Source organism: Eucalyptus grandis, chromosome 7 (genome assembly GCF_016545825.1).
Source record: "Eucalyptus grandis isolate ANBG69807.140 chromosome 7, ASM1654582v1, whole genome shotgun sequence".
Classification (NCBI taxonomy): domain Eukaryota; kingdom Viridiplantae; phylum Streptophyta; class Magnoliopsida; order Myrtales; family Myrtaceae; genus Eucalyptus; species Eucalyptus grandis.
The window spans coordinates 27,490,716-27,502,793 of NC_052618.1; the positions used below are offsets into that span (position 1 = coordinate 27,490,716).

A 12,078-nucleotide genomic window follows, 5' to 3' on the forward strand; every position below is an offset into this window, starting at 1 on the left:
CAATAAAAGAAATGTTGAGAAACTGCATTGAACTTTATTATCTCTTGCAGAGAATAATTCAATACATTGACCAAGAAACCTTTTGCAAAGCCATACAATCGAGCGACTAGCTGAAGCAACTTTATAGGATGCTGAACTTAACAATGCTGATTGTAGTTGTAGTACCCAATCGAAGAAGCAAACTTTTACAGGCGCTCTGATAAAAATTACAGAAGGGTGTGTTGTTGAGGATAGGCAGCTGTTATTTAATGGGAGTCCAGCATGATCCCATGAACCGGACCTGCATGCCCCAAGAAACTACAGCGCATATTTGCTACTGAAGTAGCCGGTAGTTGTACGGATGGAGGAATAGGCATTTCTGAAGAGTGTCCAGAAAAACAAAGAGCACCAGAATCATCTTGCTGCCAATATACCTTCACCATGACGCCTCTAGAATTCTCAGCTGATTCCGTTCCAGGAATCCCCACAAATTGAGCTCCCACTGGGATCTCAACCAAATTGCAGAATAAGATCAAAAGCTTTTGTCAAGCTGATGAACTTTTAATCAGTATTTACAAGTCGCTCAGAACTTTAATAGACTGACTAATACAGTTTATGAGGACAAATGACATTTTAAAGTAACTTCAATGCTGTGGCCTTTACTCTATAGGGATTTCCTCGTATTTAGTTTCTCACCTGGACCGAGGTTCCAGATGTCAAAGTTGGTGCCGCCAAGCGTTGTTCAGCCGCAGCATTTTCTAGCTCTGCCTGCTTTGCAATGTTCAGGAAAACTTCCTCAAGAGTCGTCAAACAAAGCTGGATATTTGCTATCCCAAACTCTCACTGTTTATCCTGGAGCTCCGCAAAAAATTTCTGTTGAAAGCATATAAACTGTGTCAGGAAAAGCCAAAAGGGAGTATTGCGATGAAAACATTTTAGATAAAAAGTTCTTCACCAATAGAAATGTGAAAACTAGCAATTCAAAGATTGGTTGAATCTATATGATAGTGATAGATTACTCCTTAATATACAAAAGTTAAAAGTTAACACATGAATTTCAGTGCTCCCATGATGATCTTGAGCATTTAATTGCCATTTTCAACCCAAAAACATACATCTGGTACAATTGGCAAACCGTTCTCTTGACTAAGGACAAGGAGAATCTTGCCACTGACGATGCTTCATAAAAAGAAAGGGGTGTTAACTTCCAAGAAAGGAGCATTTCTAACTTTTCAGCGAAAATACAATATCCATGCATATGTCAAATGAGATAAAAGTTACAAGAACATCATCCTGCTGGACCAGGAAATGTAGCTGTCTACATCTCACAGAACTTGTAACAGCATCTCCAGCACTGTTTCCAATTCTTTCAACATTTAGAAAGACAAAAGAGCCTGAAAAGGATAGAAGTCAGCAATAGGATTAATTACTGTCAAAAGTGCTTCTCTATCATGGGATATAACAAAAGTCAGAAAGGCCTTTTTCTTCTCTATCATGGGATTAATTTGAGCTTGATTGAGGTTCCACTGCAGCAAAGTCGGCCCTTGGCCATTATTCCTATATGGTCACTTAAAATAGCAGCTTCTTCCAAAGAGTGTGTCATTAGGATGATAGCCTGTCCTTTCTGGGCATCCCCTATCATGTCCCAGACATGCCTCCTTGTACTTGGACCCATGCCTGTTGTCTGCAGCAGGAAACAAAGTACCTTTCAGAATACACACACAAACACAAGATTTGTCCATTGAGGAGAAAAGATTATAAGACGTCATACACCTACAGTTCATCTAAAACCACTAATTTGGGGTCACCAATAAGGGCTATAGCAACACTTAAGCGACATTTCATTCCTCTACTGTAGCTCCCAGTTCTCACCTTGCCTGCTTCTGTTAGTCTGACCTCTTCCAGTGACTTTTCAATCGCATGAGCAGAAAACTCAAAAGGGTTCATCAAAATAGACAAACGGGAAAAATTATATCTTAGTGTAGGATTAGAAGCAGATTCACAAGTTCCAATAACATAGAGGAAGTTAGGAAAATGTACCGATTTAATTGAAGCAGGGGAGAGCCCTTCAACATTTATGAAAAGGTAGAGATGCTCTTCACCAGTTAACAAGTCCTGAAGGATATCAAACTGCAATCGACATAGAACTTTTAGTACAGATGTTCATTTGTTTTTTCCAAATAAATTAACTGTAACTGCTTGGAAAATAATTGCAATACAGCCAAACATACGAAGCAGAATTATGCTTCCTTGCTGTTTGTACTTAGATGCAAAGGTGATAAAAATGGAGAGAAAGGTTAACCTGAGGACAAACTCCGATGATTTTTCTGATGTTTGACATGCCCACCGAATTTCTGATTGAGCAACCACACACCAAAGCTGTTAACGCACGACAGCAATATGACATTATGCACCACGTTATGGATACAAAAATTTTGTACTGCGCCAAAAAGAAAATAGCCAACTAAAAGCTATTACCATCGCCCCCTGTAACTGGGGTGATTCCTGTCAAACAGTTTATTGTTGTAGTCTTTCCAGCGCCATTGTGTCCCAGAAGACAAAACAGCTGATCTTTAGCAAAGTTCACCCACAGCTCCTACAGATAATTTAAAAGAAACTGTTAAAGCTCATAAAAACAACAATCAAAACAGAAAAATTTCTGTTGTTTGAGAGAGAGAAAAGAAAAAAGAAAAAAAAAAAAAAAAACAAAGCATAGCACTTCATACGTATTGTGTGAAGGAAAAAAAACTGTCGAGTACAACAACTAAATACAAAGTAGAAATTGCTCACGTACGTGCAACACATAACTGCACACAAACGTACTATTAACTTCCTAGAAAATAACAAAAACACTAAATGCATAACTAAATGAACTTGGCTGTTTTTTAATAAAATAAAAACAGAGGAAAACAGAGGAAAATATGACAGAAAACAGCAGCTGAACAATTCCAACAAACTCCTCCTTGGATCAGTTGCTGCTGCAAATTCCTATTTTCTCTCTTAACAGCTCAAATCTTCTAGCCTAAAGTGGTTTTGCGAACATATCTGCAAGTTGATCTTCAGATCTGCAATAGACCAATTTAATTTCGCCACTTTGTTGCACCTCACGAAGAAAGAAAAATTTGACTTTGAAATGCTTGGTTTTGCCATGGAAAACTAGATTATGAGATATTGCTAAAGCAGCCTAATTATCCACATTAACTTCAATGCAATCACTAGAATTCAACCACAGATCCTTCATTATCTTCTTCAGCCACAAAGCTTGATTTACAGCTGCAGTAGCTGCTATAAACTTAGCCTCTGTTGTGGACTGAGCTACAATCTCTTGCTTTTTGGAACACTATGAGAAACAAGCAGAACCAAGACTAGAACAATACCCAAACGTACTTTTCATGTCATCCACTGAACCAGCCCAGTCACTATCAGAAAATCCTTGTAAATTAAGCTTATGACCTTTCTTAAACTTCACATCAAAGAACAATGTTCCTTTGAGATATCTCAAGACCCTTTTTGCTGCAATCAAATGTAACTGACTAGGACTACTCATAAACCTGGATAAAACACTCACAACAAATAGAATATCTGGTTTAGTTGCTGTAAGATACGTGAGACACCCAATCAAACTTCTATACATAGAAGCATCTACTGCATCTGTTCCATCATTCTTTTGTAGCTTCTCTTTAGCAACCATAGGAGTGCTTACACTTCGACAATCTTCCATCTGAAACTTCTTTAGAATTTCCTTCATGTATTTTTTCTGATAGATGAAGATCTCATATGAAGCTTATTTGACTTCCAGACCGAAAAAATAAGCCATCTTTCCCAAGTCTGACATCTCAAAAACTGCAAATAGATATTGCTTCACCTTCTCTATCAATTCCATATCATTCCCCGTCACTAATAGATCATCTACATAAAGTGACAAAATTATAACACCGTGATTCACCTTCTTGACATAAAGAGTGAACTCACTTAAGCTTTTTACAAAGCCAAAATCTTGCAAATATCGATCTATCTTCCCATACCAAGCTTTTGAAGTCTGTTTCAGTCCATATAGAGCTTTCCTCAACCTGTATACACTCTCTTCTTGCCCTTTGATACCGAAGCCTTCAGGTTGTTCAACAAAATCTCCTCCTCAAGCTCTCCATTCAAAAATGCAGACTTGACATCTAACTGAAATATAGGCCACCCATTCTCTCGCGCAATAGCTAACGGTAACCATATTGTATCAAGTCGTGCAACAAGAGCAAATGTTTCAGAATAGTCTACTCCTCATATTTGTGCATAGCCTTTCACCACCAGTCTAGCTTTGTGTTTATTGACAAAACCATCACGATTAAGTTTTGTTCTAAACACCCACTTAACCCCAATCACATTCTTATCAGATGGTCTATCAACAAGCTCCCATGTGTAGTTTTTCTGGATCATTGCAATCTCCTCATGTATTGTTGCAATCCACCTCTGATCCTCCTTAGCTTCCACAAAGTTAGATGGATCGAGCATTGCCATATTGCTTCTTTCATAGATTTCAGCAAGTGACCTTGTGCCTCTCACTGTTAAATTGTCCACACTGTCTTCCAATCCATCTATAACTTCATCAACCTCTACATCTGTTGCAGGTTTTTTTTCGAACCGCTTTGTTCGTACTCTTTCCTTCCATCCAATTCCACTCATTTCCTCTAGAAAAACAACATCTCTGCTTCAAGCATCACCTTCCCCGTCATAGGGTGAAAAATTCTGTAAGCCTTTGATTGGAGACTGTACCCAATGAAGATTCCAAGCTCTGCTTTCTTATCCAACTTGTCCCTCTTGACCTCAGGAACATGAGTGTAACACAAACACCCAAAAATCTTCAAATTTTTCACATAAGGTTTAACACCATACCAAACTTCAAAATGTGTTGACCTCTCTAAGGCCTTTATGGGCAATCTATTCAATAGGAACATTGTAGTATTAGCTGCTTCAACCCATAACTTCTTAGGTAACTTCTTCTCCTGCATCATACATCTAGCCATCTCCATAATGCTTCTGTTTTTCCTCTCACTGACCCCATTCTGTTGAGGTGAATAGGGAGCGATGAACCGCCGCACAATTCCCGCTTGCTCATAATTCAACTTAAACTTGTGAGCAAGATACTCGAACCATTATCAAACTTGAGCATTTTAATTTTCTTCACACTCTGATTTTCAACTAAGGCTTTAAACTTCACAAACACATCAGCAACTTCAGACTTGGCTCGCAAAAAATAAATCCAACGCATCCTAGTCATATCATCAGTGAAGGTAAATGAAATACCCGCTACCATTGAGAGAAGACTCAGACATAGGTCCACATAGATCTGTGTGAACTAATTGCAGCTTCTCACATGCTCTCCAGCCTCCTCCTTTGAAAGGAAATCTGGCTTGCTTGCCAAGAAAACAAGTTCTGCACTGTGGAAATTCCTCCTCCAAACTTGGCAAGTCATCTGCCAAGTTATTTCTTTGCATAAACGACATGCTCTTCCTGTGAACATGCCCAGGTCTTTTATGTCATAGCTCTGCATTTTCTTCTTTGCACTTTAAAGCCATTTATTGCATCTCTTGTGGCTTGAACATGAAACTCTTGTCCCTCATTGGGATTCTTAGCACTTCTTTGATATCTGCATTATTAATAAGACATTCCTTCCCTTCGAACTTCACTTTATAGCCATTCTCAACTAATTGACAAACACTTAACAGATTCTGATCAATGTTTGGCACAAAAAGAACATCACTGATCAGCTTCACCTCCTGATTTCCTTCAATAGCCACTGTACCCTTCCCTTGCACTTCGATATACTGTCCGTTGCCAATTCTGACTCTGGACCTAACTGACGTGTATAAACTCCTAAATAGCTTCGAATTGCCAGTCATATGATTGGTACAACCACTATCCACCAGCCATGCATCATTCCCAACAGAAGATTCAGAAAAAGAAGCTACAAACAAGTGTTCTTCCTCAGTTTCATTCATTGCTACTTGTGTTTTTCCTGCTTGCTGGTAATTTTTTTCTTTGCAAATGGCTTCCATGTGACCCAACTTGTGACATCTTCTGCATCTAGCATCAGGCTTTCTCCAACTCTAAAAAACCGATGATTAGTTCCACCGCAGTATTGACAAGACTTTTTGTTCTTCTTCCATTTGCTAGACCCACCAGAATTTCCTTCTTTTGCTACAAACTTGGAGTCACCAGCATTTTCTCTGGATTGAATCAATTTCTTCCCTTTGCCTCCATCATTTGACTTCACTTTAACTTATAGCGCACCATCTACAAACTCTTCTCTTCTCATTAGTCTTCTGTGCTCCTGTGCCTGCAGAGCATTTAACAATTATGCAAGCTTTATATCAGCTAAGTCTCTTGTATTTTCCAGAGAAGCTATGGTGGCTTCGAACTTCTCTAGAAGAGATACCAGGATCCTCTGAACAAGTCTTTCATCCTTCAAGTCAGTCCTTAAAACTCTTATTTTTTCAGCTATCCCAACCAACCTATCAGAGTACTCCTTCACTGACTCTGAATCCTTCATCTGCTGTCTCTCAAACTCCCTCAAGAGATTCAGCACCTTCATGCCTCTTATCTTCTCATCTCCCTCGTATTCATCCTTCAAGAAATCCCATATTGCCTTTGCAGAATCACATCTCATGATCCTTGTGAAGATAGTGGGTGAAACAGCAACATACAGGCAAGACTTTGCCTTGGCCTTTCTTGTGATTCTCTCTTTATGGTACTTTATCTAATTCAAGGTCGGATTGTCTGGAAGTGGAGCAACCTTATAATCATTCTCCACAGCCTCCCATAAATCATGACCCTCCAAGAATACCGTCATCCTAACAACCCAAGCCTGATAATTTTCCCCGCAAAGACTGGAGCAGCCATTGTAGAGAATCCACTCGATCCTGCCTCCATCAGCTTTTTTTTTTGCAAATTGGAAGCAATCATCACTCACTTACCCTCACTTCACAGTCCCTTAAGATCCCACAAACGCTCTGATACCAATGTTAAAGCTCATAAAAACAACAATCAAAACAGAAAAATTTCTGTTGTTTGAGAGAGAGAAAAGATAAAAATATAAAATATAAAAAAAAAAAAAAAAAAAAAGCATAGCATAGCATTTCATACGTACTATGCGAAGGAAAAAAACTATCGAGTACAACAACTAAATACAAAATAGAAACTGCTCACGTACATGCAACACATAACTGCACACACAAACGTGCTATTAACTTCCTAGAAAATAGCAAAAACACTAAATGCATAACTAAATGAACTTGGCTGTTTTTTAATAAATAAATATAAAAAAAAAACAGAGGAAAATATGACAGAAAACAGCAGCTGAACAATTCCAACAGAAACAACGTTTACCCTATCCAAGCATAAATAAAGTCACACAGGATACTCGAATGTAGTGTTGCATCTGTCATCTGATAAATTCATTCTGAAATGGCACCTCAAGAAAGTTTATGAACAATTATTAGAGGAAAAAAGTGCAGATAACTGGAATTGCTTAGCTACCTTAAAAGCATGGTATCTGGATGTCCTTTTGCTTTTACAGCAACCAAGTTGGATAGTCCCAGGATAAGTCTTCCCAAGGCCACGAATCTGCACTGCAACATTAGGATCAACTGAGCCTTCTTTTGCTTGTGCTTTCACAATACTTTCCTCTTGGAGAACATCTTTGTCATCCAGAGTGACAGGCTCCAATCGGGGAATTGAACCAATGCAACTACAAATGCCACCCTCTGTTAAGACAGGAACGACTACATCATGAAAACATGTAGAAGGAGGAAGCATGCCCTCACATTGGAAATTTCAATCTGTACCTTCCACTTTGCTTCCACCTTTCCCCTTCTAGTAGCCAGGATTACAGAAATAAAACATTGGCTTCCTCACTCCAGATGCATTGGGGATTATATTATCAAAATAGATGGCAAAAATAAACCACACAGAAAGTTGCCACAGGCCATATATGGATGTCATTCTGTTTGACGAGTAGAAAAAAAGGTGAATGTACCTTAGTACGATGTAAGATGACAAGAAAACAAAGCAAAAATCGCTCAGCAGAGATTTGAATGTTTGTTAATATAGAGACTTTTGAACTTCTGAGATACTACATACAATTGATATCACGCCTTCTGTATTGTTTGGTGCACATTTCTCATGTCTACTCCAGCTGATTCCAGGATCGTCATGGGTGGAAGTCGCTTGAGAGAGCAGCTTCACAGCTTCAGCAAGGAGATTCGGTGGAAAGAGTGTGACCAAATGGTTCGGTAACTATTACCGTAGCCTTGACCATAGGGAAACCCATTCGTCATGACAAGCTGCAAGATTCAAAAGCAAAGGTTCTTAAAATAAACATCGATCTGAATGCATTACCAAAATAGCAGGTAGTCAGGATATCTTGCCTGAGTTTTTTTTTTTGGGGGTCATACTTGCCTGAGTTAAAAAACCAATAATAAATATGGAGAAACCCACAGTTGTAGATGAAGAGGCTTTGCTAATGAAGGCTGACAACATGAGGGCAAAGCCAATCTAGTAACAGAGATTACCATGACAAGATATAAGGCCATGACCCTTCACCAGGTCGCCCCAAATAAACAATCCATTATAACGCGGCATAAGAGGTATCGTACCATATTGAGTTGGAATAGGAAGAACAACAGGAACACGACAGGGAAGCTGTTATTCCAGAAAAAAATTAAACTGAATCATCATCGCGAAGAGGACTATGGACAATGAAGAAAGAATGTTTATAATGCCCTCCCAAGTGAGCCATGAAAGCCAATAGGCAGTATCATAAATGTGACAGCCAAAGCAACGGTGCGTGGGGAGGAGGGATGGCGGTGCGTCTGTGCCTCGGTCCCCAACATGCGCAAAGAAGGGGTCCCTCTCTTATCTCACATCGCCTAGGGAGGGAGGTTTAGGCTGCGTAATAAGACAATGGGCCCTCTAACTATACATACACATTTTCTTGGGGTAATATGAGCTGCCCTAAAAAGAACAAAACCGTGGAAACTTAATATCCAAAGCGAACAATATGTGTATGGTGGAGATCCAACTTACAAGCCGTCTAATAAGGCAATGGGTACATACCCATTTTCTTGGACTATTGTCAATAGTGTTAGTGTTTGAAGGCAATACCTGGCGAGGTTTCAGCTCCTTTTCTGTGATCAAAGAACTGATTTGAAGTACAAAGGTAAACATGGCAACTGCAAGTAAGAAGGCTGGCCCCACAGAGGCGACTGCAGAGAAGTTCTCAACTCCAGGAAGAAATGCGAGGACCGACATACCTCCAATAAGAGACCACCAATTTCCTGCCTAGCCGCAAATCTGAAGAGGTATCTAAAACTTGAAAGCAGGATCCGAATATTAGGAGAGCTATCATTTTGAGTTTAAACTTCGTCACATTTTTAGGGAAGGTAATCAGTCTACTGATTTGCTTGTCAATATTAGTACTTGCAGCACCCTAAAAAGTTATCTCATGTTTTGCTGAGTCATAAAGTTGGAATTGTAGATTTTAAACGTTAATTTTTCTTAATTTTGTACCTTATATTTACCACAAAAAGTGGAATCCTTATAAATATCAAAACTTCAGACACATAGACAACTCACAATTCATCAACCGATCACATAGCTTTTGTACCAAGAATCAAAGTTTCAATGTCAAAACAAGTTCAAATTACCACCTAATTCGGAAGGCACCAACATTACTCATCATTTTTTCCAAAAAATCTATTGAAGTCCGGCTTCAGCAAATTACCACGCAGAAACTTGGGAGTTCCACTCCTTTCGCTTTCTAACCAAAAACTCCTGCTTCAGCAAATTCGTGGTACGACTGAAAATGGCGCGTTTCCAGGGGGGAGGATCGAGGGAAAGTGACTGCCGAGTCGAAATGGGGTCTAGAGTTGTGGGAATTTACGGATTGTGCCACTGGTTGGTCTGAATGTGAATAAAGTTAGACGAAGTCGACGTGATGTGACGCGACGGAGGATTTGCAGCCGTTGACGGTGAACTTAGGATGCTTCAAAGCATCTCCTCTTAAAGAGCTTTGAAAATTCCATTTATCTTTTTTCTTTTTTCCTTTTTAAAAAAAAAGATTTCCTGCGAGATCTCAACATCAAATCGTGTGTATGTTATCCACGTTCTCTCTCTTCATGGTTGAGAATCATATATTACTCACAAACTCTATCCAACACACAACTCGAGAATCAAATCGAGCTAATCAATACTCAATATGTAAGAGGAGAAATTGTCGCGACCCATTTGGTGCTCTAATAGGTCGGGACATCCACAATCATTAAAAAAAAAAAAAAACTAATATCACCAAAAACTCAAAATTAATACACAAAATAAATTTATACCAAATTAATTTTTGACCATAAATAACCTCAAATTAGTAATACCTATTATGAATTTACTTTCAGTTGATTTACGTTAAATTTTACTATTAAATTCTTAAGTTAAATAACACGTTGCAGCTAACGAATGTAGTAGGTTGCGATTTTCTGTGATATTAATTCAATTTAATGAAAATTAATAGACGATTAAATATATCACTTTAGAGTTTCTGGTGGTATTAAAAAAAAAAGGTGGAAGAAAAGAATTTGGTTTTGTTTTCCATTTCCATGCGGATGCATGGTCGCCCGAGAGCGAGAATGTGATCAACGAGGCTAATTTGGTAATTGAAGGCGAAGAGAATGAAGGGCAAACTCGTCAAGAGGCGAAGGGGTATTAAAACTTCGATGACCTGCGGGATTATTAAAATTTCCAATCGGTCAAGTCAAACAAAACAAAATTTTTTTTTTTAAAATTAGATGACGTGAGGGGACGTGGGAACGGGGCCGGGATCCGGGGGCCACGCTTTCTCGCGCCGCAAGCAGCCGTCCAATAATGTCTCGCGCGCCCTTCGATCTTTCCTTTCCTCCCCCGCCTGTCCCTGCTGGCTTCGGTTCAAAAATCGGTTAATCCCTGCCGACCGTTCAATCGACCCTCGAATTGTCATTCCGTCCATCTAGTTTTGCTGGAGCAATGTCGATTTAAGTTTCTCCTCATTGAGAAGTTTCCTTTTTCTTTTTTTTTTTTTTTCCCTTTCCCGATGAGCAAGTTAGATGGTATTAGGGAAGGAGGGCGGGGTGAATCAATCTCTTCGCAAATCCACAGGAAAACTTCTTTTAGCGGTTCACATGGTGGTTTTTTATCCTTTACTCAAGCGATATCCATTCGAGTTTCTTTTCATAAAAAAGGTTCTGTTCGTGCATCATCGCCAATTAGTCAAGACGGTTTTAATTCTCGCCCTGACTCTCTTGTGAAGAAGAGATGTTTACCGCTATCATCTTTTTGTGTTTTTGTCAATGGGAATCGGCACGGAGGCATACGATTAATGTACCTTTTGTTTTATGTGGATTTGGCATTCAAGAAAAGTCTGACAAAAATGAAATGTCGGGTGTTGGTAAGGTCAAAAGTCCACGTACGGCATCGATGACGCAGAGGATGATATCAACGACTAATTACACAAGGTGTTGGGACTGGATGAAGCTGATCGTACAATTTAAAATTAGCTTTGGTAGAATTGTCTTATGCGCCCGACCGGCTCGAGCACCCCGAGTCCCACGCCAATCAAATATGGTGGGCTGTCAACTACAAATCGTGTTTATTTTATATAGCCTGCGTGTTGATCCAAGATCACTGAAAGTGATTCAGCAAAATCACACAATAAACTTGATGATTCCACCTTACCATGTTTATTCGAGAAGCTAGTGTCTTTGATCCATCAAACGTGGTTAAGCGAAATCATACAATAAACTCGATGATATCGCATTAAGAGCAATAGGCACATCTTGATAAGGTATCAAACATATGAGAAGGCATATTCCAAATATAACTATGAAAATCATAAATAGCCTATGTAGATTGCCCAAATAATTGTTCAGGACGTGTATTTGCTTTTAAGAAGCAAAGTTATGAATTATTAAGGACATAGTATTGAGAATTATATTTTTTTTGTTCACTACTAGAGAAGTTAATTTCTTAAAGAAGTAAATTTCATAGTTTAATGATTTAACGAGAATTTTTTATTCAGATGGTAAA

General features: G+C 39.0%; 1 pseudogene; it reads right to left on the minus strand.

Annotated features, from left to right (window-relative positions):
- Positions 1-245: 245 nt before the first annotated feature.
- Positions 246-9,279, minus strand: LOC104427707 (annotated as a pseudogene).
- Positions 9,280-12,078: the final 2,799 nt, after the last annotated feature.